Raw genomic sequence first — 14,611 nt, 5'->3', positions numbered from 1 at the left:
GTCAAAAGTGGTTTGTGAAGTTTGGGGCACTATTGACATTTTTGGCCAAACAATTCTTTGCTGTGGGGCTGCCTTATGCATTGAAAGATGTTAGCAGCACCCCTGGCCTCTACCCACTAGAAGCCAATAACAGGAGAGAGCCGACATACTCAAAACATCCAAATCCATAAAGTTATTGGTGAAAATGAAAAATACATCTTTTATTTTACAGAAAAAAACTAAACAGATTTTTTGGCCAACCCAATATTATTGTTAATGGATGCTAAACTGCTGGAAAATAGGATATTTAAATCTCAAAGCATCTTCCCCACAGATTATTAGTTATCACAGAGGGAAAAAAGGCCCCTCTATAATTAATAAATATGTCACCATCTCAACCATTGGTCAAACATAGGGTCAGCAATAACGAGGCGCCTTGATGTTTGTGCCTCCCGATACAACACACTGCGAGGGACACACGTCAGTTATACAGCGCTGCCACCAACATGACACGGCACCCCTGACTCTGTAAGGGAACAGTCAGAAAAACCTCAACAGAGACATTCCACAGAACAACTGGCCTGTACTCCTAGTACGAGTTAGTGCCTTGAAGGGGAAAACGCTGATAACTGTTCTGGATTAAAGGAGTTTGCTTTCAAAGATGGAGGAAGGGGCCTTGAGCCAAGGAAAGCAGAAGGCTTCTAGAAACGAAAAGGCAAGGAAACGATTCTCCCCAGAGCTTCCAAGAAGAATCATCCCTGCTGATACCTGTTTTAGGACATGACCCCCCGAATTGTAAGATAATAAATTTGTGTCATTGTAGCCACTGAGTTTGTGGCAATACGTTACATATTGGAAGGGAAAAATCGGCATGGTGGGCAGCCGGAAACACAGAACTGAAGCTAAGTCACCACCAGTTTTATCTTGTAGAATTGTTTTTTGGACTCATTCTCTGGTCAAAGTATTTTTTAATATTAATTCAGTCCTCCCACAAATTTACTATTTCTCTTTCCTTTTCTTCCTGTCTTTCATACAGCATTGTGAGGTATTTTAGCAAATTCCCTGTCCTGAATGTCTGTTTTCCCTTGCTTGCCCAGAATCTGTCCCCCATTCTCACAAGAGCATCTCATTTTCCTGTGGGAACCCACCCTTCCCTTGTTCTCTACCCAAGTAGCTGATCCTCACTCCTGTCCAGATGTGGCCAATCCGCTTATCCCAACAACCCAGCCTCAGAGGTTAGTTTGAAGGGATGAGTGCATGAGTGATGTTGGTACACTAATTCCAAATCCTGGGACTTCTGCTGGAAGTATTGAAGAGAATCCTTTTTTCTACTGAGGCTACTAAGTTGAGAGAATATAAGCCTGAGCTACTAGAGACCACTCTATAAAAAGAAACTAATCTGAGAATGAAGCCAGCCCAGAGGGATGCCCCAGCCGGGGAGGGGAAAGAGCCTAAGTTCCGACTGATAACATCATTTGAGCCCCTAGGTCTTTCTGGACCAACCCCAGAACTTTTCAGTTATGGGAGCCAGTACAGTCCCTCACTTCAAAAAACCAGTATGAATTGAATTCTGTCACTTATAACTGAAAGAATCCTGGTAAACATACTTCCCAGGTCCAGATATACTACTTCTACTATATTTCCTTGATTTACCAGTCTGTACATTTCACAACAGAAATAAGGTTAACCTAGCATGACTCAGTCTTTTCATTGGTGCTTCCTCTTCTGAGGGACACAAATATTTTTTGTGAGTAATCTGCTCTGAATATTTTCCAGGCCCAATGTCAAGTTCACTGGTCTGTGGTTTGCAGAACTTACTTTTCTTCTCCTTTTTAAAAATGGCTGGGTCATCTGCCTCTCTCCAACCTTCTGGCAAGGTCAGAAGACCTTTAATGAAATAGGAAGAGAGAAGATCCATATGACTCTGTTAAAGAGAAGTGATATTTCCCCCAGATGGAATTTGACCCTGAATGAGCTCACTCTTTTCCATTTCCCTGAATAGTTGGTATCGCCAGCCAGGTCAGGGCTGCACGATGTGGTGTCTTGTGCTAGGTCCGCTCACTGAACCAAAGGAGGACTTCCTCCAGCCACAGGTGTAATCCTCCTCTGTTCCCATAAAGTATGCAAGACAGGCTCCTCTTCTGCTGGACACAGGTCAGAACTTGCAGGAACCAACAGCATGTCCACCTCGCTGTGGTGTCCACATGAGGAAGTGAAGGCTATACTTCTTCCCTGCCTGAGTTCACACCAAACTTGAAACTCTCAGAGAGCCAGGTTCTCATACATGATGGCCATACCGAGCTGCTCCAGCACATCTGGGAAGGACCAGAAGCACTATGGCGCTTAAGGCCCCATGAATCCCTGTGGAACCGCAGCTCCCAGCTTTTCTTTCTTCACATAGTTCCCTTAAACTTTCCCCAGCAAGTCTGAGTTCAATAGGTCCTCTTCCCAGGGACCAGCAGCTCCACGCCTGGGGCACAGGAAAGCTACCTGACGGTCCATCTGTGTCATCTTTTCTCATAAGTGGCAGGACACCAGTTCCTCCTGCACAACTCCTAAAATTTCAGAGAACCCGGTTTGCTAAAATTAACGTTCAGCCCCATTTCGGATACCACTGCCTTTGTTTAAAGACAGGGTTTTATTATTTCATATAAGCAGCCTCCAGAAAGGGCACTATAGCTCTGCAGTGTGGCCGTGGAAATGTCTTTGGAGCCTGAGGTGTGGAGCCCGTACTCCAGAATCAGATACTTAATTTTGCTACGTGTGGGAACCAAGTTTGACATAACCCCAAACTTACCGGGGAGATGTCAGTTTCTGCTTCTACACTACCTCCCTCTCGAACTATAAAAGGCTTCCATGGAAGTTGTGTTTATTGTTCGTGTTTGCTGAAATAGATGCAGCCTGACAGAACTTCTGGAGCAGGATAAGATGGAACCCAAGAGCCTTTAAGTTGCCCTCTTTCAAAAGAACAAACTGGCCTCAAACTGCCCTTCTATACTGTGCATCCCTGTCTTTTATTTAAAGTACGTTCATTCACTCTACCCTAACTCTGGAACAGGCGGCGGGCAGGAAACGGCAAATCGTATTTTAGGGGTGAGGACACTCAGGTCAGGGAAGCAACCAGAACCAGGCATCACCGAATCGCCCACCCACCTGCTCACGGAGCTGTGGCCCAGGAGAACATCCTAGTTCTACGCAGATCCAGGGAACGAGGTTCCCGGGACCTTCCGTAACAGCGACCCGCGGGACATCGAGCGCGGTCCCGCAAGCTGGGGACCAGACCCCACGGCCAGGCGCGGCCCCGGCCAGCAGGGACCCTGACAGACCCCGCACTTTCACGAGCGCCGGGACGGGGCAGCGGCACCGTCCCGTCACGTGACGTCGCTCCCCGGCCGCCCACACGCCTGCGCAGACCCAGCCTGGGGCGGACGTGGCCGCCTGACTGACAGCTGGAGCGGGCGGGCGCCTCGGAAGGACCCGGCTCTCGGGCCAGTGCAGTGGCTGCACCGCGGAGCCATCTGGTGCCGGCTCACTCTGTCCGCTCGCCTGTCTTTGCGGGTCGTGGTGAGAGGGGCCCCGTCGATGTCCGTGGGAGGGAAGGCGGGTCCCGGGGTCCCCGGGCGGCGCGGGATCTCTCGGAAGGGCGACAGCTGGAGCGCCGGGGCTATAGCTCGGGCTACTTCGGGGTCCGGTGGGAGGGGTGAGGGTCATGGGATGATGCAGGGTCGAGGGCCTTGGGCCGAAGGGATTCCTACAGGGTCCGCGCGTGCTGGGGGCGGCGGTGAAGAAATGGGAAGGAGAGCCCACGGTATCGGGGACTGTACAAGGTGTCCCCACTCCCGGTGGCAGATGGTGTCGTCAAGCGGCTTTGGGATGGAGCCGGTTCCCTAGTCTTGTCGGGTGGGGGAAGAACCCCCAGACTCCCGGAAAGGCTTGCTGGGGAGGGGTTGCCTGGGACCAAGATGGGAAAGGCATTTGCCAAGTCGTGCGTGTGTGTTCAGTTTTAAGTTTGCTGCCTCTCCGCCCCAAGGTGGCAGATGGGTGAAGAGTGAAGGCAAGGGAGAAAGGGCTCTGCGCTGGGTGCCTGCCCTGTGAACTCTGCCTGTGCCTTGCCAGGGCTCCCCTTCTTCCCGACAAGCCATTAAGCAAAGAGGAGGTCTGCAGAGGGCACAGCAGTACAAATGCGGTGTTACAAGTCAGTGTCGGACCGCTGGTTCAGGATGGGCTGAACCAGTGCCCAGGGTCTTTGGAAGGACTGGGCTTCCTAGAGCCGTGAACATTCTCCCCTTGTACTGGGTTTGTGCTTCCGTAGGTTGTATGTGGATTGGATTTGGGAGAAGGAAACCGGGAAGAGGATAAAAACTTGGCACTGGGCACTGGCCAGCTCCTCCGACAGTCTAATTAAGTGCTAGGCAAGTGTGCTGACCTGCAGCATGAGCAGGAACTTGCCTCTGAGCTGGCACAGGTGAGGAGCCCTGACGTGGAGGTTGTAGCTGTGGTGAGTCAGTGCTCAAGGCAAGCTGACATCTGTCAAGGACCAGGCTGCTTTGACCAGCCTGCCACCCAAGCCATTGTCACCTGATGCTAATGTTTCAGATACATTTTATTAGACCCACTTCCTCCTTAAGCCTAAACCAGGGCAGCCAAAATGCTAAACACTGAATTAAGCAAAGAAAAAAAGGAGACTTAGATTGTATTGCATGTGAGTGCTCCTTCCCATCTTCTCCTATTTCTGTTTGGAAGTGTATACCCCCGTTGTTCAGAGTCTTTCCCTTTGGCTGTCACTCATTTTCATTCCCACTCTGTTCAGATGTATAGGACTGCTTACATGTATGACGTGTGGGGCCATAGGCTGCTGAGCTCAGCTCACAATGAAAATGTTGACTCATGAGATTTTCTTTTTCCATTAAAGAAATGAAGATAGCTAAAGGTACACACGTGGGCACTCTCAGTAATCAGTAGATTATCTTAAGCCTCTCGTTTGGTTCTGGAATTCATTCCCATGTTTTTGTTTGTTTGTTTGTTTGTTTGTTTGCAGTATTTGTCCCTAGTATGGCGTGCATCAGTTAATGCGAAGATAGTTTGTATTTTTGGGGAATGTAACAAGTAAACACAATGAAAAGCTACTCCGTGACACTAGTAAATTACCAACTTACTACAGAATTCCAGAAAGTGGAGAATATTCACAGAGACCAGATGTGGTTCCCTTTTCATGGCAATAACTTTGGTTCTTCAGAGGTTAATTGCTTTATGGTGACTCCAAATGGCTCTGTAGGGACTTCCTCTAGGACAGTCTTTACGAAAGGGTTAGAGCGGGATGAGTTATGCTCCATGCCTCCCTCCCTCCCCTTTCAAAAAAGAAAATAATCAGGTTAAAAGAAACATCAAAAGCAGCCTTGGAAGATAAAAAAGAGTCATGAAAAGGCAACTGGCTGCAGGAAAGAGCTGCAAAGGGAGGAGTAAAAATCCTCTTGCCGATAATAACCCCCTCGATTTTACATGGCAGTACTTTACAAAGGGCTTTCCCACACAGACCCACAGCTGATCTTCACAGTCAACTCGGAGTGACAGGTGGTGTCCTCATTCCAGTGTCACAGATGAAGACACTGAGGCTAAGTGACTTGCTCAAGGTCATTTAGGTCCCAGGCGGCAAAGCAACGTGTTAAGCCCAGCCACGTGACACCAGATGTGGAAAGGGATGTGGGAAGGATCCCGTCAGAATGTCCGCACATCCTCAGGGCTGCAGGGCTTTCCCAGCGTCTGCTGACAGAGCGTCCTTCTCTCCCACCGTTTGCCCTGCTTACTATGTCAGCTCAGCTTGCTGGTACACATGCACCTTCATCACTTTTCCCCACCCCATGCTTGAGATAGTCTGCATCTGCTCAGATTTGTTTATGAGTCTTTGAGAAATCTAGTAGGAAGTACGATTGCAGGGAGTGTCTTTTGCTCAAGTGCTCAGTGTTTCCTAATAGTCTACGTGTCTTCAGCTGTGTGATGCAAGAGACCAAAGCAATTGTAGGGAAACTTGCCATAATTGTTTTCCTTGTCCTCCATCCGGAGGAAAACTGCCGTGTTGGGAAACTTCAGAAACTGACCCAGTAGTTTTGTTTATTTTATCCAGTGTTTTTATATATGGCATTGTTTGGGTAATGGTGACACTTAAAAGAAAGTAGACACACTGCACAGCTGTTCTCATTAGGGAGGAACAAGGTTTAACCCCTTTTTCTAGATCTGGGCATCAAAAAAGGGACTTCAGTGGGAGGTTGTGCAGATAACGTTTCAGCAGGTCAGTGGTACAAAACAAACTTGAAAGCAAGGCAAAATTGGGGCACATCCATACAAATATAGACCTGGAATAAGAAAGGTGATAGTCCCAGTCTGCTCCGTCCTTAGAATATTGTGTTCTTTTCTAGACACCACACTTAATGATGGCTATAGGGGGGAAATCAAGCATATTCATTGGAAACTGATGCAGTGGGGAGTGATTTAGAGCTGGTAGGCCAGGAGGATCCTGGGGCCCAGCATAAAGAAGATTCAGGACTGTCATTTATCAGACTTGTTCTGGGCAGGCCCAAGATCCCCAAAACCAAAGGACAAAAGTTATAGTGAGAAAGACTTCAGCTGCGAGAACTCGATTGTGTTGGAGTGACCTTTTAAACACTGTGAGTCAAATCATGCCTCACCCCCGCAGCTTCCCAGTACTCACGGGGTCAAACTGAAACTCAGTCTGCTGACCGACCTTGCTTGTTTCTCCGGCTTCATCAGTGAGCACACTCTCACTCACAGAAGTCCCGCCTTTGTCTGTGCTCCGAGCATGCCTGGCTTGCTCTGCCTCAGGGCCCTTGCACTGGGGGTTCCTTCTGCCAGATTTTCTCATGGCTGGCTCCCTGGGAATGAAGTCACTGCTCCAATATCACATCTTTAATGGGACATTCCCTAACAGTCAAGATAATTCCTTTTGGATCCTAACCCACTCAGTCTATGCAATTATACTGTTTTATTTTTTTCATAACAATATAAAAAATGACCTTATTTGAGAATGCTTTCTTTTACTGTCTGCTCCCCATTTACCACGGTATCAGTGGTGCTCCAAACAGTACCTGGCATTTAGTAGGTGCTCAATAAACATTGGTTGAATGAATGGTATTTATGACAGTCAGACCTTTTCATAGATGGGAGGGATTGCTTCCTTGGTAGATACTGCTGGGGGTGGGGGGCGTTTTGTTTGTTTTTTTCTAGAGGCAGTCATACATAAGCTGAGTAGCTGGCCCTTGGGGAAAAGAACTCACACATTTAATAGACAGTAAAACCAGATAACTTCCTGTATTAGTCTCCTAGGGCTGCTGTAACTAAGTGCCACAAAGTGGGTGGCTTAAAACAACAGAAATTTATTCTGTCACTGTTGCAGGGGCCAGAAATCCAATATCAAGGTGTTGGCAGGCGACCTGGGGCACTCAGAGGGAGAATCTGCTTGTGCCTCTCCCAGCCGCTGGTGGTGCCCAGCGATCCCTGGTGTCCTGTGCCTGCAGCCGCATCCGCCCCCCTATCACTGCCCCTGTGGCATGTGGCCTTCTTCTCCCTGTGTGTGCATCTGCTTCTGCTTCTGTAAGGAGGCCAGTCAGACTAGATTTGGTACCCACCCTATTCCATGATGCCTTTACCTTGATTTAACTAATTACATCTGCAAAGGACCTATTTCCAAATAGGGCCACGTTCACAGCTTCTGGGGGTCAGGACCTCCACATATCTTTTTAGGGGATGTAACTCAATGCATAACACCTCCCACCTTCGAGATCCAGTGACATTTTTAAAGGGAAAAACTGGCAGGAGGTGCTGGGTTATTTTTAGGGATAATGATAATGTTTGGATATTTGTGCTAAAGCTTCCATGCTCCTTACAACTTGCAAGGTAAGCAGTGATCTCAGTATGTCATAGGTGAGGAGGGTGAAGGTTGGGGAAATGGAGTGACTTGCCCAAGGTCATACAGGACCAGATGAACCTCCCAACTTTGATTACAAAGTCCGAGGCCTCCCTCCTCCTCACCACCGGCTGGTGGGTGCATCTTAATTGGGGTGCAATAGGGTAGGATATGGGGCTTCTTCCATGGCTCTGCAGGGGCCCTTCAGGGATCATTTCCTTTAATACTTCCTTCTTTTGCTTTGTCCGGTCCTGTGCTAGAGGAATAGCTCATTGATGCCCAACGGTGAAGTAAGTGATGCAGCTGAACATGACGCGCCAGTGGTGCACCTTACACAGTGGCCCTGATGCGGTGACATCATCAGTGGTTGTGCTTTCCCTTGTGGAGCGTTTACCGAGAGTCTGAAAGGCTTTTTCATAAGGTTTTGAGAGTTCTGAGTTTCAGTGTCTCAGATTTTGACCCTGAAAGGGTATTGCTGATATTCTAAAAATTGGCCATTCAGGACTTCATAACGCAACTTTTCTCATTTGGACGTGATGGTGAGGGGGTAGGGGAGTGGGCGAGAGCAGGGCAGGCTGCCAGCCAAATTCCAAAATGACTTACACCTTCGTCTTCAGAGACCTTTGTATTTCTGGCTCTGTGTTACCCAATACTAAATACTCTCCTCCCTCATTTAACTCATTTAATTGAATTAGTTTCTATTAGGTAATACATATAGATGCTACAATGTTCAAATGACACAAACAGTCCAGTAAAGCCCTGACTGGCTCAGCGGGATGGGCGTCGTGCTGCAGATGGAAAGGTCATGGGTTCAATTCCCAGTCAGGGTACAGGCCTGGGTTGCAGGCCAGGTCCCTGGTTGGGGGTGTGCAAGAGACAACAGATCAATGTGTCTCAGGCACATTGATGATTCTCTCCCTCCCTTCCCCTCTCTCTAAAATTAAATAAATAAAATCCTAAAAAAAAAAAAAGTCTAGCGAAAAGTCATTTCTGGCTCTGCCTTCCCTACTCCTCCAGGTTCCCAGCCTTGTCCCCAGTGGCATCATCCTGCCGTTCTTTTGTGTCTCCTTCCACAGATCTGGTGTCCTTTATGTCCCCAAGGCCCACCCCCAGCCCTCCCTGTGGGCTGTGCTTTCATTCTTCCTCCTGCCTTTTCCAACCTGGTCTGTGCAGACCTGGTCAGCTGTTTGTTCCCACGTGCTCACTGCTGGTGACACCTCTGCCAAGAGTTTTATTCTTGGAAGGACAGTGCTTAGAAGAAATGAGTCTGTAATGGTAACATCTGAGGCTTTGAGGGAAGAGTGCAGGGGAAGATCTTTTATTTTCAGAGTCAAGTTCCTTAAACTTCAGGGTTAGCCCTGACAAGGAGATGAACCAGTGCAGAGCTCTTGGTGGGGGGAGGGGGACGGGGAGAGGGGGGAGGGGCAGTTTGCACACCTGAGGGGTGAGGTGGTGCTGGCTGTAGCTCATCTTACTGGGGTGACTGTGCTGCCCCCAGCAATGTGCTTGGCACTCTGCGTGAGGGTTGTCACTTTAACCCTCATGAGAACACTGTGGTGCGGCCACCGTTACTGTCCCCGTGTCACAGAAGACGAGGCTGAGGCATCATGGAGAGGCGGTGTGATTTGCCTCCAGCACACAGCTGGGCAGGGCAGGAGTGGCACACAGACCCAGGCCGCTTTCTGCTCCAGGATCCGGGCCGGGTGCCAGGGCACATTTAGGGTCGTCTCCCGGTCTCGTCTTCTCAGTTGTGTGCACAGCCTGGGGGCCTTCATTGCGCTGGGGTGGGTGTGGTCCCGGAGTGGCCTCTCTGTGAAGGTCCACCCGGCATGACAGGAAAGAACCTTAGTAAGAAGACCTGCCTTCCTCCTTGGGGTGTCCAGGTTCATTCTGGAAATGCCCTCCTGCCTCTGAAACCAGTTGACTAAGGCTCTTTCCATAGATGCTGAGAGAAATGGTAACTCTGGAGGAAAAAAGAGGAAAAGGGCCATTTTTTTCTCCTACTTACCAAATGTGCCAGGAAAACTCGTGCTTGCGTGTGGACCCTGTCCCTCCAGGACAGCCTGTTGCTAACCAGGTGTGTTCCGAGGCATCTCCCTGGCCTTGGCTTCACAGCCGAGCATGACTCAGAGCAAATGACTCACCAGTGGCAAAAATGACCAACGTGCTGGGGGGAAATGAGAATCTAGAGACAGCAGAGCAAATGGAAAATGCCAGAGTAAATGAGCCTAGAAGGCTGCTGTGCAGCTGGCATCCTTGAGTTGGGGAGCTTGGGGGTGAACCCAGGAAGCTAAAACACAAAAATGGGGCCCAGTAAGAAGAGGTGGAAGCCTCATGAGAGAAGAAAACCAAATTTTGAGTTCATTGTAAATGGCAAGAATGAAGTAAAAGAATTAGATGAGATCGAAACACCGACAAACCTGCCCTGGCCCAGCCGTCAGTGGGCTAGAGGGTCGTCAGTGGGCTAGAGGGTCGTCCCAGATCTGACTGTGGACAGGGCACGAGGAAGAGTCCCCGGAAGGACGCATAAGTGGGTGGGGCAACAAATCAGTCTTTCCCTCTCTCTCCCACCCCCCACCCCGCTCCCTTTCTCCCTCTCTCCTCCCTTCCTCTTTCTCTCCCTCTCTCTCAAGTTAATAAATAAAAATTTAAAAACGACAAACCTAAGCCCCCCCTTCCCCCAATCTCTAAGTTCATTGGGGGCTGGCGGTGGAGCGCAGGAAGCGGGAGCACGGCTAACAAAGGGCAGCAGCTCCAATGACCTGTCTGCTCTGAGGGGGCAGGTCATGCAGAGCTTCCCGGAGCAGCAGGACCTCCCTCCGAACCCCACCTGGACTGGGGGAATACGCTCTTCCCCCCTCTACTCTTGTGAGGAAAGAGGTATCCTGCATCATCAAAATTTGACTGTAAGTAGAATTAACAAGACTAGCTATTCTGTAGGAGACTAATAGCAGCATCTCTGGCTTTGTTTCCTGTCCTCTTCTAAGGTCACCTGGAGTAGCCAAAAGCTGAGGGGTCCCTGGAGATTCACACCTGCCTGGTGACCCTGCTTCTGCTCCGGCTTGCATGTTAGTCGTCTACCCACATGGCCACCCCAGTGCAGCATCTTTGCAAAGCCTAGACCAGGTCATGGTGTTCCCGTGACACAAACCATCCAGTGCTCTTCCATGGCTCACAGGATGGAGTCCCAACTCCTAAACTTGGCCTCCAGGCCCTTGCCTAGTGTCTGGCCCGCAGCCCAGACAGCCTCAGCTCTCTCCACCCTCCCTCTGCACTCGCCACTGTGTACTCGCCACTGTGCACTCTCCACTGCACACTCGACACCAGCTGGCTGGGGCTCCAAGGGGCCAGGTTCGTCCTGCCGCAGAGCCCCTGTGGTTCTGCCTTCCCTCTAGCTGGGATGCTGGTCTTCCAGTTCCAGAGGGTGGAATGACACTCCCTAGTGTCCCAGGCTGAAGGAGCTCCCGCCTCTGTCTGGTCTCTCAGGCCCAGCACGGCCCAGCAGAACACAGGGTGAGCCTCCTGCGGCACCTTCAGTTTCTAGCAGCCTCACTAAACAAGTACAGGGAACAGGCAAGATCATTTTGATAGTGGATCTTATTTAACCCAGTACATCCAAACTATTATTATACCTACATCTAATCAATATAGAATTATTAACGAGATTTATATTCTCTTTTTTGCGCTGAGTCTAAAATCTAGTGTGGTCGGCACGTCTCAGTTTGAATGCACCACATCTCATGGCTCAAAAGTCACGTGTGGCAAGCGGCTGCCATACTGGGCTGTGCAACTCGAACCTATCCGTCCTATTATTTTATTCACAGCACTTTTGAAGGCCTTGAGAGACTGTGTGTGTACCTCCTTGTTCTCTGACTAGAGCACAAACTCCCCGAGGGCTGGGCTTTGGCTCGCCTTGTTCCCCTGGACCAACACCGGGCACACTGTAGATGCTCGAGACCAGTTGCTGAGTGGTTGAACGCATGTGACCAGACACATGGGACACACCACCACCTTCCCACGGCTCCAGAGGCAACTGAGCGGTCACTGCCGTTTGGAGCCGTTTTAGAGGAATTCAGTGAACAAGGTTCCCTCTGACTGCAAATGTTAGCTATTTAAGGTGGGGACTTGTACTGTCAAAGGGCCATCGTGATGACCTTTATTGGGTTTATTTTGGAGGCAGCTGTGACACTAATGAAGGGTTAATATGATTGAGATTCTTCAGCATTGCTGGTCTGAGTTCATCTAGATGACGGATTTCCACTGGGGCAAAAAGCTAGAGACATTTTTGGTTGTCACAGCCAGGAGGAGGTGCTTCTGTCACCTAGTGGTAGAGGCCAGGGAGGCTGCTAAACATTCTCCGCAGCTGACAGCCTCACTACAGAGAACCGTCTGGCCCAGGGTCTGCAGTGCCACGTGGAGCAGCCCCACTGCAGTCAGCATAGCTCCTCGTTCGTGGGGAAGGTTGCTAGTCTCCGGACAGACAAGTTAATCTCCTAAAGTAGATTTCTCTCTCTCTCTCTCTCTCTCTCTCTCTCTCTCTCTCTCAAAGATTTTTATTTATTTATTTTTAGAGAGGGGGCAAGGGAGAGAGAAAGGAAGGGAGAGAAACATTGATGTGTGAGAGACACATCAATCAGCCTGTAACCCAGGCATGTACCCTGACTGGGAATTGAACTGGCGACCTTGGCCACACCAGCCAGGGCTCGCTCTCCCTCTTTTTTTCTCACTCAGTCACTCATTCACTCAAATGAAACGAAGCCTTTATTTAAGCAAGGGTAGCTCTTGCTTTGTTAAAGGACTCTCTGAACAAGATGACTGTTGGTACGGCTCACTCTCCATCACGAATCTCCATCTACACACGCTGACACAGGTGAATACAAGACCATGTGAAAATTGTAAAGCAGGACTTTTGAAATGGCCACTTCCTTCAGGGCTCCTGCTGCAGACGTGATCTTTAAAGTTTCGATCGCTCTGTTGGTTCACGGACTGAACGTTCCTGACATGCCTAATGTTAATACCACTTAGAATCTGTGTAGTTCTTCAGCCATTTGCCTTTTTTGGGGGGGGGGGGGCCTGCTAGCTCACCTGATCCCTGTAATGACAGTGCAGGGTGCTCAGGACGGCCGAGGCATTGTCCTGTGCTACTCTTACATTGTTGTGAACTGGGAGAGCATGATTTTACATGTTCGTTTTTTCATATTTTATTTCATTCCCAGTTAACATAGGCATTTTCATGGTGCCATGTTTTCATTATTGTTCTCTATAATATTTCAGTGATGTGCCATAATTCATGTAACAGAATTAAAATAATGTTCAGCATTTAGATTATTTTCAGTTTTTGATGTTATAAATAATGCTGCATATAGTTTTTTGGTCATATTTTTGGTTATTTCCTTACAGTAGATTAAATAAATATCCTTTGAAATATTGTTAAACATATTTCAACACTAGGGAAAATTTCAAAAGAGTACAAAGTGACCTTTAGAAAACACCAGTGTAACACAATAATAATTTTAAGATTTCTCCATGTTGACGAGCAGGTTTTGGATGTGCCAAGAGGTTTAGCCAGGAGGATGTGGGTAACGTATGCAGGGAAATGAAGAAAACATTAGCAAAGAGGGAGGGAGGGAGGTGAAACTAGCCTGATTAAAGCTGAAGTTTGGTCTCGAAAAACTCAACAGCCAGATGCTTATGCAAGGTGGCTTTAGCATAGTGGCAGCATCCCCTCCGGCATGGCCATCGGAGGGCTGCGTGGGCAGCTTTGTCTGGCCCCGGATTGCAGAGCGCCTTGAGCACTGGGCTGCATGACGGGGGTTATGACTACTAAGCGGTGACAAACACCAGTGGTTTTTAAGCAGAGGGCTGACGGCGGCCTGCCAGGTGACCCCTGTGTCCAGCATGGTTTGCCCAGAGCCTCCTTCCCGCAGAGACACAGGTGTCCCAGGCACGCAGCCCTTTGCTTCGGCCCTTCATTGGGCCAACGGCAGCAAAGCACCACTGGGGAAGAGAATGGACGTTTGTTCAATCCCATCCCTGACCTCCCTTGGGTTCTTCGGGAAGGACCAAGTCCCAGATCTTTCCGGGAGCCTGTCCCAACCCAGTCATTGAATGCAGCTATTTCCATACCAGGGGTTGGGGCAATGTGGACTCATTGTGCCAAATTACCCAAAAGGATGGAAGGCCAAGTGGGTCTATATCCAAATTGCATCCAGCTGTCCCTAAATTGTCAGCTGTGTCCTTCTTTTATTAAAGAGGTACAGCTGCTCACTAAGGGGGGTTGTGCCTTGCAGTAAATTCTAACATTTGGTTGTAGTGGAACCAACTCGGTAAGTTAATAGCAAAAATTAATGGAAAACAGCTGTCACCAAATCCCTCCTCGTTGCTTTAAACTAGAGGGCTCACCAATTCGCTGAGGAATTTCCTAGGATGAACTAAATATTAGTAAAGTGCAAAATGGATACCCAAATGACTGTATGAGGTGTGACTTTTGAGTGAGACTTAGAATGACTTTTGAAGAACTAAGAAATCTCAAAGGCTTAGGTTTTGGAGGAGCCATTGGTATGTAATCAGATATCCCTTTCCCTTCCTCTCTAATCCACTGGGGACTAACTGAACTCCTGGACCCTTCTGGGCCTGGCGCCGCGGTGAGTTGTGGTTTGTACTAGAGCCTACCGCACTGGTGCAGAACCGAGGGAGGCAGGGTCACCAGAGTAC

The 14,611-nt window shown here is 49.0% G+C and overlaps 1 protein-coding gene across 3 annotated transcripts in view; it reads left to right on the top strand.

Annotated features, from left to right (window-relative positions):
- The window catches only part of KIAA0513 (KIAA0513 ortholog), a 55,710-nt gene that overhangs the window by 6,203 nt on the left and 34,896 nt on the right, over positions 1-14,611 (top strand). For 2 of the 3 annotated variants that reach the window (XM_045818529.1, XM_045818527.1), the window contains exon 1: positions 3,410-3,543. The exons of the other annotated variant lie outside the window; for it this stretch is intronic. The gene's annotated coding sequence lies outside the window, so the exon portion shown is untranslated. Of the gene's footprint in view, positions 1-3,409; positions 3,544-14,611 lie in introns of those variants that run through there. 3 annotated transcript variants of the gene reach the window in all.

The sequence above is a fragment of the Phyllostomus hastatus genome, unplaced genomic scaffold (assembly GCF_019186645.2).
Source record: "Phyllostomus hastatus isolate PE091 unplaced genomic scaffold, TTU_PhHast_1.1 phas_scaffold_345, whole genome shotgun sequence".
NCBI lineage: Eukaryota > Metazoa > Chordata > Mammalia > Chiroptera > Phyllostomidae > Phyllostomus > Phyllostomus hastatus.
This window is presented reverse-complemented; position numbering and strand designations above follow the sequence as displayed.